At 36.1% G+C, this 10287-nt stretch overlaps 1 long non-coding RNA gene across 2 annotated transcripts in view; it reads right to left on the minus strand.

Annotated features, from left to right (window-relative positions):
- The window catches only part of LOC137056379 (uncharacterized), a 143149-nt gene that overhangs the window by 131542 nt on the left and 1320 nt on the right, over window positions 1-10287 (minus strand). The gene's annotated exons all lie outside the window — the stretch shown is intronic.

Here is a 10287-nt window from a genome sequence, read left to right on the forward strand (position 1 = left end):
TGTCAAATCAGCAGTCTTCCTCTCGATTGTGTAGCCTTCAGAACTAGACTGAGAGACCCTTTAAAGGCCCTGAGTTTATTATCTGATTAGATTGTGGCAACAAGTGTCTTCAGTATTGAACCTTTTCACAATATTCTAATTTTCTGAGATACTGAATTTGGGATTTTCCGTTATAATCATAAAAATTAAAAGAAATAAACATTTGAAATATATCTGCCTGTGTGTAATGAATGTATATAAAATACAACTTTCATTTTTGAACGGACTTAGTGAAATAAAGCAATTTTTTTATGATATACTAATTACGGTCTAAATCGATGCATTTCAAAACACTTATAATGGCTTCAGAGGTTTTGCACGATACCAGACGAGGAATAGGGTCTTATCCAGTTCCTCCAGGATTTTGCGATGTAGCGATCACAACTATTAACGCAACTTCAACAAATCCCAGTGAATTCAGTGTGCCTCGCAATTTTGAACAATCATCGCAACTTTTCTGCAACTTTGACCAATCATCACTGTCTCCTGCTAAGCAGTGTCATATTATATATATAGCCATAGGCCTATATTAGGGCTGTAAAATTAACGCGTCAACACGAATCCATTTTAACAGCACTAAATTTATTAACGCAGCGTGCATTTTCTGTTTGATCCGTGGCATAGCCCATAGTTTGAGAAATCGAGATGCCATAGGCATAGAGGATGCAGCAGCAAACATTAGGGAAAGAAAAAGGTTAAGATTAATATTACTATTCTAAACCAAAGTGCAGTTATTGCCTACAAGCTACCAAATTTTCTGTTTTAACTTTTATTAGACTCCAGGTCGAAAGAAAAGCCCTTTTTTTTTACTGGACACATTCTCTGCAGCCCGAGTGCGATTGCAAGCTCACTCCCGCTCATATCGGGTAAATAATAATGCCATCACCACTTACAGTACATGTGTTTTATTCGTCTAAATACATTTCAATCGGCTGAAATGAATACGCAGGTTACTTTTCTGAACAAGAGCGCCCCCAAGTCCGTGTTTCTCACATTGTTCACCTGAATTGCGGCATAGTTCGGCGCGCACACAAACAAAATACAGGTAGTTCAAAAGGTAACACGCATCTCTTAAAGGGGCCACACTATATTCCAGCTCTTAAAGGGGCCGCACTATTCCTACTCATATCTTAATTACCTAGAGATATAATTATGCAAAATTCAAAAAGTAGTCAAAACGCAGATCATCTAACAGAACAGAAGTTGTTTATGTTTTACAGCATTATGTGCATTTCTTTTTTAATTAATGAAATGTAATGAAGACAACAATCTTCAAGATAGTAAAGACAGTAAAGCTCACATGTATAACGGATTGTCGCATCAAAAACAGTCCTTTGTGGTGGAACAAGCAATGCTTTAAATATAGTTAGCATTTTAATGTAATCCTTATTTTATTATTTTATTAGTTCATTAAACAAATGTAATGTAAAGAGCTATAATTACTAATTAAATATAGTAAATGTATAGATTAGAATTGCCGCATAGACTAAAGATTTTTCTAGCCAACTAGTAGTCATTCATTTAACCAATGAGTCGACTAATCTCATATTTATATTTCTGTTGAAATACTGGGTGCATGGAGGAATATAGCTTTTTTTCTGCAAAAGTATTCTAATAATAGCCCTACTGTATGTCTGAAAAAAATTAACAGGTAAACTTAATAAACAAGTGTTTTCTAAATCAGTGTCGGCTGCAGACTTATCTCCGTACATCTATGCTTTCGATTCGATTATTATATAATAAGACATCATTTGCTTGGATTAAACGGTTTATAATCGACATTTACATTTTTGCTGGTGCAGATTAAGAATAAAAGTTTAAAAATAAAGCTTAGTTTGTATTATTTTAATATCGTTTGTTTTGCCTTTTTATAAGGTTAGTTTTGTTCTCCTTATCAATATCCTTTTTAAATTGTAATGATTTAATGATTCAAATAAATAATGAGGGTGTTCTATGCTAGCAGCTAGGCGAGCATTATAATGTGTGTTTCAAAGTGAGTATATTTGTCTCTGAAGTAAAGGCTGGACTACAATAGAGCAGATGGTGAACAGTGTTTTCTGTGGGACATGGTAAGTCCCTTTGGGGTGCACTTTGGGCTTTTTCATTTTGTAAACCTATAACATAAACAAAAAAGATATTATAACACAATAAAAAATAAAAAAGCAAAAATAAGCATAATGAGCCCTTTAGGTATAAATTGATCTACCTTTGCTTTTTTAACCTAGAAAAACAAATGGCGAAAAACATCGCAACTTTCATTGCAACTTTTAAGAAAAGTGGCCGCAACATCAGGTATTTTAGGCCCTAACAATCACAAAAAAGGCCCGTGAAATCCTGGTGGGACTGCTTATCTAGCAAAATGTCATACATTTTTTTAAATGAAACCTAAATTTTCACTTTTTAACCTAAATTGTACCAAATTAACCTACAACGTTGAAAACGTCACACTAGAGTAGGCGCATCTTCAAAATGTCCGACATCATTGTTTTACCTTTTGTTTTTCTTTCCTAAAGGGTGTGTTTTATCAGTCTTTGCATGTGCGTTCTGTAAACACGGGGGCGGTACTTCTGCCTACATCAAGTGTGACATTTTCAACGTGATTGCGCAATGACTGGCATGCTCTAGAGCAACGCAAGATGAGCAATTAATGTTAAAAAGTATATTTATTTTTATTGTATTTTTAAAATGACACATTGTTTCACTAGATAAGACCCTATTCCGCTATTAGCACAATATAGAAATGTTAAACATGGAGTGGACAACAGTGAACTGTGAACTTCAGCTCTTTTTTCTGTTCAGAAAAGCTTTTAACTGTTATGAGTTGGTTGATTGTTTGTATTATTCTATATTTTTACTAGTTAATCATTTTTTGTTATTTTTTTCACATTTCCGTTGTTATTATTATTATTATTATTATTATTATTATTATTATTATTATTATTATTATTATTATTATTATTCCTCGTCTGGTATCGTGCATATCCTCTGAAGCCCTTCGAATCGCTTTGAAACTCCATTGATTTGGACCTTTAACCAGTTGGTTGCAACTGAAAACCATTATGCGAAGAAAAATCCTGAAGTGAATAGTGGCCTGATAGTGAATGATGGAAATGGAAAATGAATGTTTTCCTCAAAAAATGACTGAAGAAAGAAAGATACAAACATCTTGGATGAGATGGGGGTGAGTAGAATATCAGCAAACTTTAATTTTGAAGTGAACTAGTCCTTTAAAGTTATTTATTTTTCTGAATAAATAAAGCTGTAATGATATCACAAATTACAAGCATGACACTTGTAAATTAAATACTTTAATATACAGTTTATTAGTCTGTAATAAAAATATTAATCAGATTTTTATCATTTATGAAATGGATGATAAAAAAATAATCCATTGAGCTCTAAAATAGTTGTAGGGTTGACAGCATCAAATGATGTCATGCCACCCCCACTTCATGTGCACAAATGTTAAATCCAAAAATAAAATACACTGCTCAAAAAAATTAAAGGAACATTTTTTAATCAGAGAATAGCCCAAAGTCAGTTAAACTCCTGGGATATTGATCTGGTCAGTTAAGTAGCTGAGAGGGTTGTTAATCAGTTTCAGCTGCTTTGGTGTTAATGAAACTAACAACAGAGACCACTGACATTTTTTCCCCCAACTCATCTTTTCTGACAGTTTTTCACCAGTTTTGCATTTGGCTAGGGTCAGTGTCACTACTGGTAGCATGAGGTGATACCTGGATTAGGGATGGACATTCAATTAAATTTTCTTAGTCGATTGTCGGGAGAATTAACTATCGACTATTGATTAATCATTAATATTTTTATAATAAAATTAATTAACTTTTATAATTAAAAATGCAATGAATACAAAAATTACAGCGTTTTTCCTCCATGAGACCTTTATTACAAGATCAACTTGTGGCAGACAGATAAATTCAAACCAAACAGATGTGCGCGTGCATATGCTTTTCTGATGCGTGGCGCTTTCTATGTCTTTGCACACCAGAAACGTGTCTGATGCGCCACTGCTAATGCTAGGTGATGTACAGGGAAGGCCTATACTTCATGTTAAACATAAATATAAAGCCTACTGATACAGTAAAAAGACATTGACGGCAACATATGCTACAGAATAGTTTGTTCTGTAACAGGTGCAATATTTAAAAATCGATAATTATGTTTTTTATTATTACAATTAGACCTTTATCTGTATTGATGTTAACCTAGAGACTTCCAAACATCAAAATGTCATTTATTCATATGTATTCGAGTGAAAATTACATATAACCATCTTTTCCTATTCTATTTTGCCTGGAAACACTTCCACATGCTTGTGGGTTGTGTGAAAAATGGGTGTCGGCTCCATTTCTAGCATGCACGTGTTTTCGGCGCGACTCGAGCTACGCGTGTCATGCAGGCAGTGTACAAGCTCTAACCTGTTAACATGGGAGCCGAAATAAAAACGGACATGCCACGCAGCCGAGAAGCTCACATCACGAAAACACCCGCTCTGAGTGGACTGACGTTGCTGGGATGCACAGGTACCACTGCGCTAACTTGGCCAGCAGGATTCACCGACATTAAAGCAATATTTCACTTTTTAAATCAAAATGGTCCAACGCAACGCCACACTTTGCCGTGACCTCAAGATTATTCTTTTGAAATCAAAATGAAAGATCACAGATAACCGTGTGTTATTAAATATTGCACCCTGGTGGTAAAATGTTTAATTGCTGCCACACAGTAAAACTCATTTAATTGCTTCAAGACTCACACTATGCAATGCAACCAGCATTAGATTTAAAAAATGCAATAGATTAAACGATAACAAATTAACGTGATCTACAAAATTCTTAACGATTAATGATCAATTGTCAATTAATCATGCCCATCCCTAACCTGGACCCTACAGAGCCCAACTCCTCCAGGATGGCACATCAATATGTGCCATTGTTATAAGGTTTGCTGTCTCTCCCAGCACAGTCTCAAGAGGGAGATTTCAGGAGACAGACAGTAACTCTAGGAGAGCTGGATAGGGCCGTAGAAGGTCCTTAGCCCATCATCCAGGACCAGTATCTGCTCCTTTGTGCGCGGAGGAACAGGATGAGTTCTGCCAGAGCCCTACAAAATGACGTCCAGCAGGCCACTAGTGTGAATGTCTCTGACCAAACAATCAGAAACAGACTTCATTCTGTACTCACTACCCAGCACCGTGGAGCTTGACTGGCATTTGCCATTGAACACCATAATTAGCAGGTCTGCCACTGGTGCCCTGTGGTTTAACATCGATCAGCATGACTGGTTTGGTGGTGGGTCAGAGATGGGGAAGGTCTGGGGAGGCATATCCATTGAGGGATGCACAGATCCCTGCAGGCTAGACAATGGCACCCTGACAGCCATTAGGTATGAGGATGAAATCCTTGGACCCATTGTCAGACGCTATGCTGGTGCAGTGGGACCTGGGTTCCTCTTGGTGCACAACAATGCCAGGCCTCATGTGGCAAGAGTCTGCAGGCAGTTCCTGGGGGATGAAGAAATTGATAGCATTGAATGGCCACCACGCTCACCTGACCTAAATCCAATAGAACACCTCATTGTGTTCCTGTCCATCCGACAGCGCTAGGTTGCACCTCAGACTGTCCAGGAGCTCAGTGATGCCCTGGTCCAGATCTGAGAGGAAATACCCCATGACACCATCTGTCGTCTCATTAGGAGTGTGCCCCGACATTGTCAGGCATGCATACAAGCATGTGGGGGCCATACAAAATACTGAGTACCATTTTGAGTTGCTGCAGTGAAATTTCAGCAAAACGGACAAGCCTGCTGCATAATTTTTTCACTTTGATTTTCAGGGTGTCTTTGAATTCAGTCCTCTGTAGGTGGATCATTTTCATTTCCATCAAACAATGTGGCATCCTTTTGTTCATAACACATTACCTAGTCCATATTAGTATAGATATCCAGCATGATATTTTCACCATTGAGTTCTGATGCGTTTTCAAAGTGTTCCTTTAATTTTTTTGAGCAGTGTATTTAGATTACAACAGGTTACAACTGCATCTGTCGGGTGGGGGGGTGGGGGAATTACTTTCAGAACTTTTAATATATTCTTATTTTAAAAAGAACTTTATTAACATGTATTTATCTCTAACAAGTAACCTTTTAGGATACCTTTCAAAAAAAATTGAATAATAATTTTTTTGATAAGCCTGTCTGGGTGGAAGAGGTTGAGAGACGAGAGAGCGATTTTGTTAGTTAAGCCAGGAAGATTTGTCTTCTAGGGTACTGTTTAAAGGAACAGTTACCTGAAAAATATTTTTAAACCAAATGAGAACGAAGATTTTTCTGCAAGGAAACTGTTTAAATGCAGTTACCTGACAAATATTTTTGAAGTTAGCCCTTGAGTTAGGCCAGTAAGATTTGTCTGCAAAAGTACTGTTTAAACGCACAGTTACCTGACAAATATGAATAGCACAATCATAAACCTGACTCTCCATTTTCGTCCACTCCAGATAGGGGTTATACTATATATAGCCTTTATTTATTTATTATTTCATTCTTCTATGGATATTTTAATTCCATTTCTATGTAAAGCACTTTGAATTGCCACTGTGAACGAAATGTGCTATATAAATAAACTGGCCTTGCCTTGCCTAAGGAGACCTCAGAAATCTGAAACCAGAATAAAGAAAAAAAAGATTTTGCTCAAAACGGTGGTTTCTAAACAAAGTGAAAAAATAAACATGTATCAGTATCGGTATGGCAATGGCCAAAATGAGTTGAAAAAGATCGGCATATAGGATTGGCAAAAAAAACTATATTGTGCATCCCTACATATAATCATCTTTAAGAGCCTGTCATATATTCAAAAGATCTGCCATGCTGATTTATGTGCTGCTACACTCCAATAGCTAGTAAAACAACAAAAAACATCAAGATCTGTGATCACAGATTTAATTTGCTATAATTAAAGCAACAGTAATATGGTTTGCAATTTGAACGGGAATTAAATGGAGTCTGTAGACTCAATGATTGTTCTCACACACATACACAAACTGGCATTTAGCCAATCTGACGGTGAATCTGTCATCACAGGATTAGAGCACAATGATTTAACACAGAGTCCTTTAACAAGAAAGGAGACGTTTGGAGAGCCGAGGGCCTGGCTGCAGAGTCGCTGTCTTTATTCAGCGTAGACACAGTCTGTAAACATGTCCAACATGTCCATCCTCTTTTTTTCTCTTTTAAATATACCATTGCATCACATCTATCCTATCATATTTGATCCTTCAGGCTTTTAAAGCACATGTACTATGACATAGGAGAATATATGGAGCTCATACTTGTGAAATAAAACTCAGTTATTTGAAAACTGATGTATTTGCTAATATTTATTTGACCAAAAAGTAAGATGAGAATCGTGTGATATAAATCAATGAGATATTAATGATATCTAACTGTACAGCAGACTACTTTCAATATCTCCCAGAAATCTTATGATATTTAAATGCTTGATCCAAGCTCTGGGGAGGCAAATCATATAATACAATGATGACTGAGAGATGACCAAAAAAAGCTTTCCTCAAAAGCCATCATATTCAACTCACATCTGAATATTACTAACATAATATTTACTCTTACGTTGACTTTATAAAAGTCATTATTTTAAGATTTTACAGCAAACAGACATGCGAACCACTAGCTGGAAGCTGGACATTTTTACAATTATACTAAAAGGCCTTTTACTTGCAACAAAAGTATAATCCATCAATCAGTAAAAGTAGAGGTCTGTATAACAAATATGATTAAATAGGCCTTATCTTTTTCATTTGTGATTTTACTTTCCTATGCAGTGTAAAAAAATATCGGTGATCAGTTGACTTAACTTAAAAAAAGTGAGGAAACCTGTTGCCTTAAAATGAAGTAAACAAATATTATGCCTAATTGAAAAAAATACGTTGTGAGGAATTGGCAGGTTCACATAACTTATTTTTTTTAGTTTTATCAGTTAGGTCAACTGATCACTTTTTACTGTGTGGAATTATTTAGCTGACTGCAGCTAATTTCCCTGAAAAACCCATGATAAGTTAATGATCAAACGTCATATTTTAAAGAAATTCGAATGACGTTTTCAAGTCGACACTCAAATTATTGAGTTAACAGAAGATATTCTGATCAAACTGTACTGGTACGTTCTTTAAAGCTTTGGATAGCTTTCAATCTCACATAGAAATTGAACATGATTCATTTTAATGGCTGACAAAAACCTGTTCCAGCACACACTGTTCCACTCCTAACAATGCGAACCTGGACCTGCACTTCACTGAGATTCAACTGATTTGGACAAGAAAAAAATACTTGGAAATTACAGTACAAGTTGAACTACATCTACAAAGGCAAGGAATGTCTTCTCACATCTATTTAAAAGCAACAATATCAGCAATCAGGTGATGCACAAAAGAAGTTGAAGTACCTCCAGGAAATGTCAAGGGTCAAAGTAGCTGCAATCAAGACATATAGATTCCCAGTCACGATTTCCCACCGAGAGCACGACACTCCGCAGGAGGGCAGAAAAGCTGACCTCACAACGTGTATAAGGATTGCTAACGGATAAAACATTCAATTTACTTTAACAGTGTTATAGTTAATGCACTCAAAAATTCTTTTACATTTAAGATTTATATTTTTGAATTGCATATAAAGTACCCATCCATTTGGAGTATACTATTTAAACATAAAATAGCGTAAAATGGTTATGTAAGCAATTGAATTTGCTTGCCAATATGCAAACAGTTTAAAACAAAACTTAAAAACGAGACCTTCACAGACATCCTAGGCTGTCTATGGCTGCGTCCCAAATCACATCTCTTGAGTAGATACTTGTCAAGGAATTATTTCATTACTGCTAAAAAGTTTCTTTGATATAGTCTGAAATGTAATTTGGATGTACTGCAATCAATAAAGTTGCCCTTATCACGTGACCTACCGTGCCATCTGTTACTGTTGGGCCGAAATCGCATACTCTTGAGCAGTGTTGGGTTAAGTTACTTTGAAAAGTAATGCATTACAATATTGCGCTACTCCCTTGAAAAGTAACTACCTGTGTTACTTAGTTACTTTTTAATAAAAGTAATGTGTTTTTGAGTTACTTTTTTCCACCTGGGTTTTTTTTTTCTCACTGGCCAATGTAAAGATCTTTCACAAAATTTAATTAATAAACTTCAGGCTGATGGAAATGCAAATTAACGCATTTTAAGTAGAGGGCGCAGCAAACAAATCTTTCAGCTGTTATTCTGGATAACAGAAGAATAGGATGCAGGAGAAACAAGTACTTCACCAATAAAAACTAAATCTAAAGTCATTTTTGCTTACCGGTATGTTTTAACTGAATCATAAAAGGTCAGCATTCTCAGCAACAGAATTGGTCCAAAAAGTGAGATTAAATGCATACAATTATTTTTTTCATTAACATATTTAATTTTGGAGGTGTGCATATTATACTGATTTTCCATTTCACTGATTTTAATCATTTTAAGGAATACTGAATCCTTTTTTGTGCGAGTGAGATTAATAAATGCTCGCTTACATTTATTCTAAAACTAAATGAAAGGGTTACTTCAGTGATTTAGCATTAAGCTTTGTATTTAAACTGGGTCATTAATGTAGTAGAAAAGTGAAAATATTTTTGAATTTGTTTGCCTTCTAGACTGTGAAAAGAGAGAAAATTTATTTTTGTCTCATGGGGATAAAAGACTACAACTCCCAGAATGCACTTGCTTCGCTGCCACGCCACTGTCAAAGCTACTGCTACAGGATCACTGGATCAGTTTCCCACCGCGTTCATTTTCATAAAATCAGTTCAGTTAGAGAACAGATTCTACAATTAAAAACTGAACATGTCTAAAATAATGATTCAGCTGCGCAGCGAGTGTCATGGCACAAATGCAGGAGTCAGATTACATTCAGTGTGATGAGCTGAATGAGTTCTCGTGATGAGAGCTGAGGTAAACACGGCCGCGGCATGCATTCACAGCGTGGTGCATCCTCAGTTCATGCCTTTGGAATCTTAACTTTCATAGGAATTCATTTAAAAAGTTGAAACACTCACTTTGCTCCACCGGCCGCCACTCCGTTTACATGAATGCCTGAAGCTGCTTGAGCTGAGTGCTGTAAGTGCGATCTCACCGCCCCTGTGCGGGGTTGAAAACATGCGGAGATAGCTCTCTGTGCTGGCTGTAGTCTTTA

Source organism: Pseudorasbora parva, chromosome 21, assembly GCF_024679245.1.
Source record: "Pseudorasbora parva isolate DD20220531a chromosome 21, ASM2467924v1, whole genome shotgun sequence".
In the NCBI taxonomy this organism is placed as follows: domain Eukaryota; kingdom Metazoa; phylum Chordata; class Actinopteri; order Cypriniformes; family Gobionidae; genus Pseudorasbora; species Pseudorasbora parva.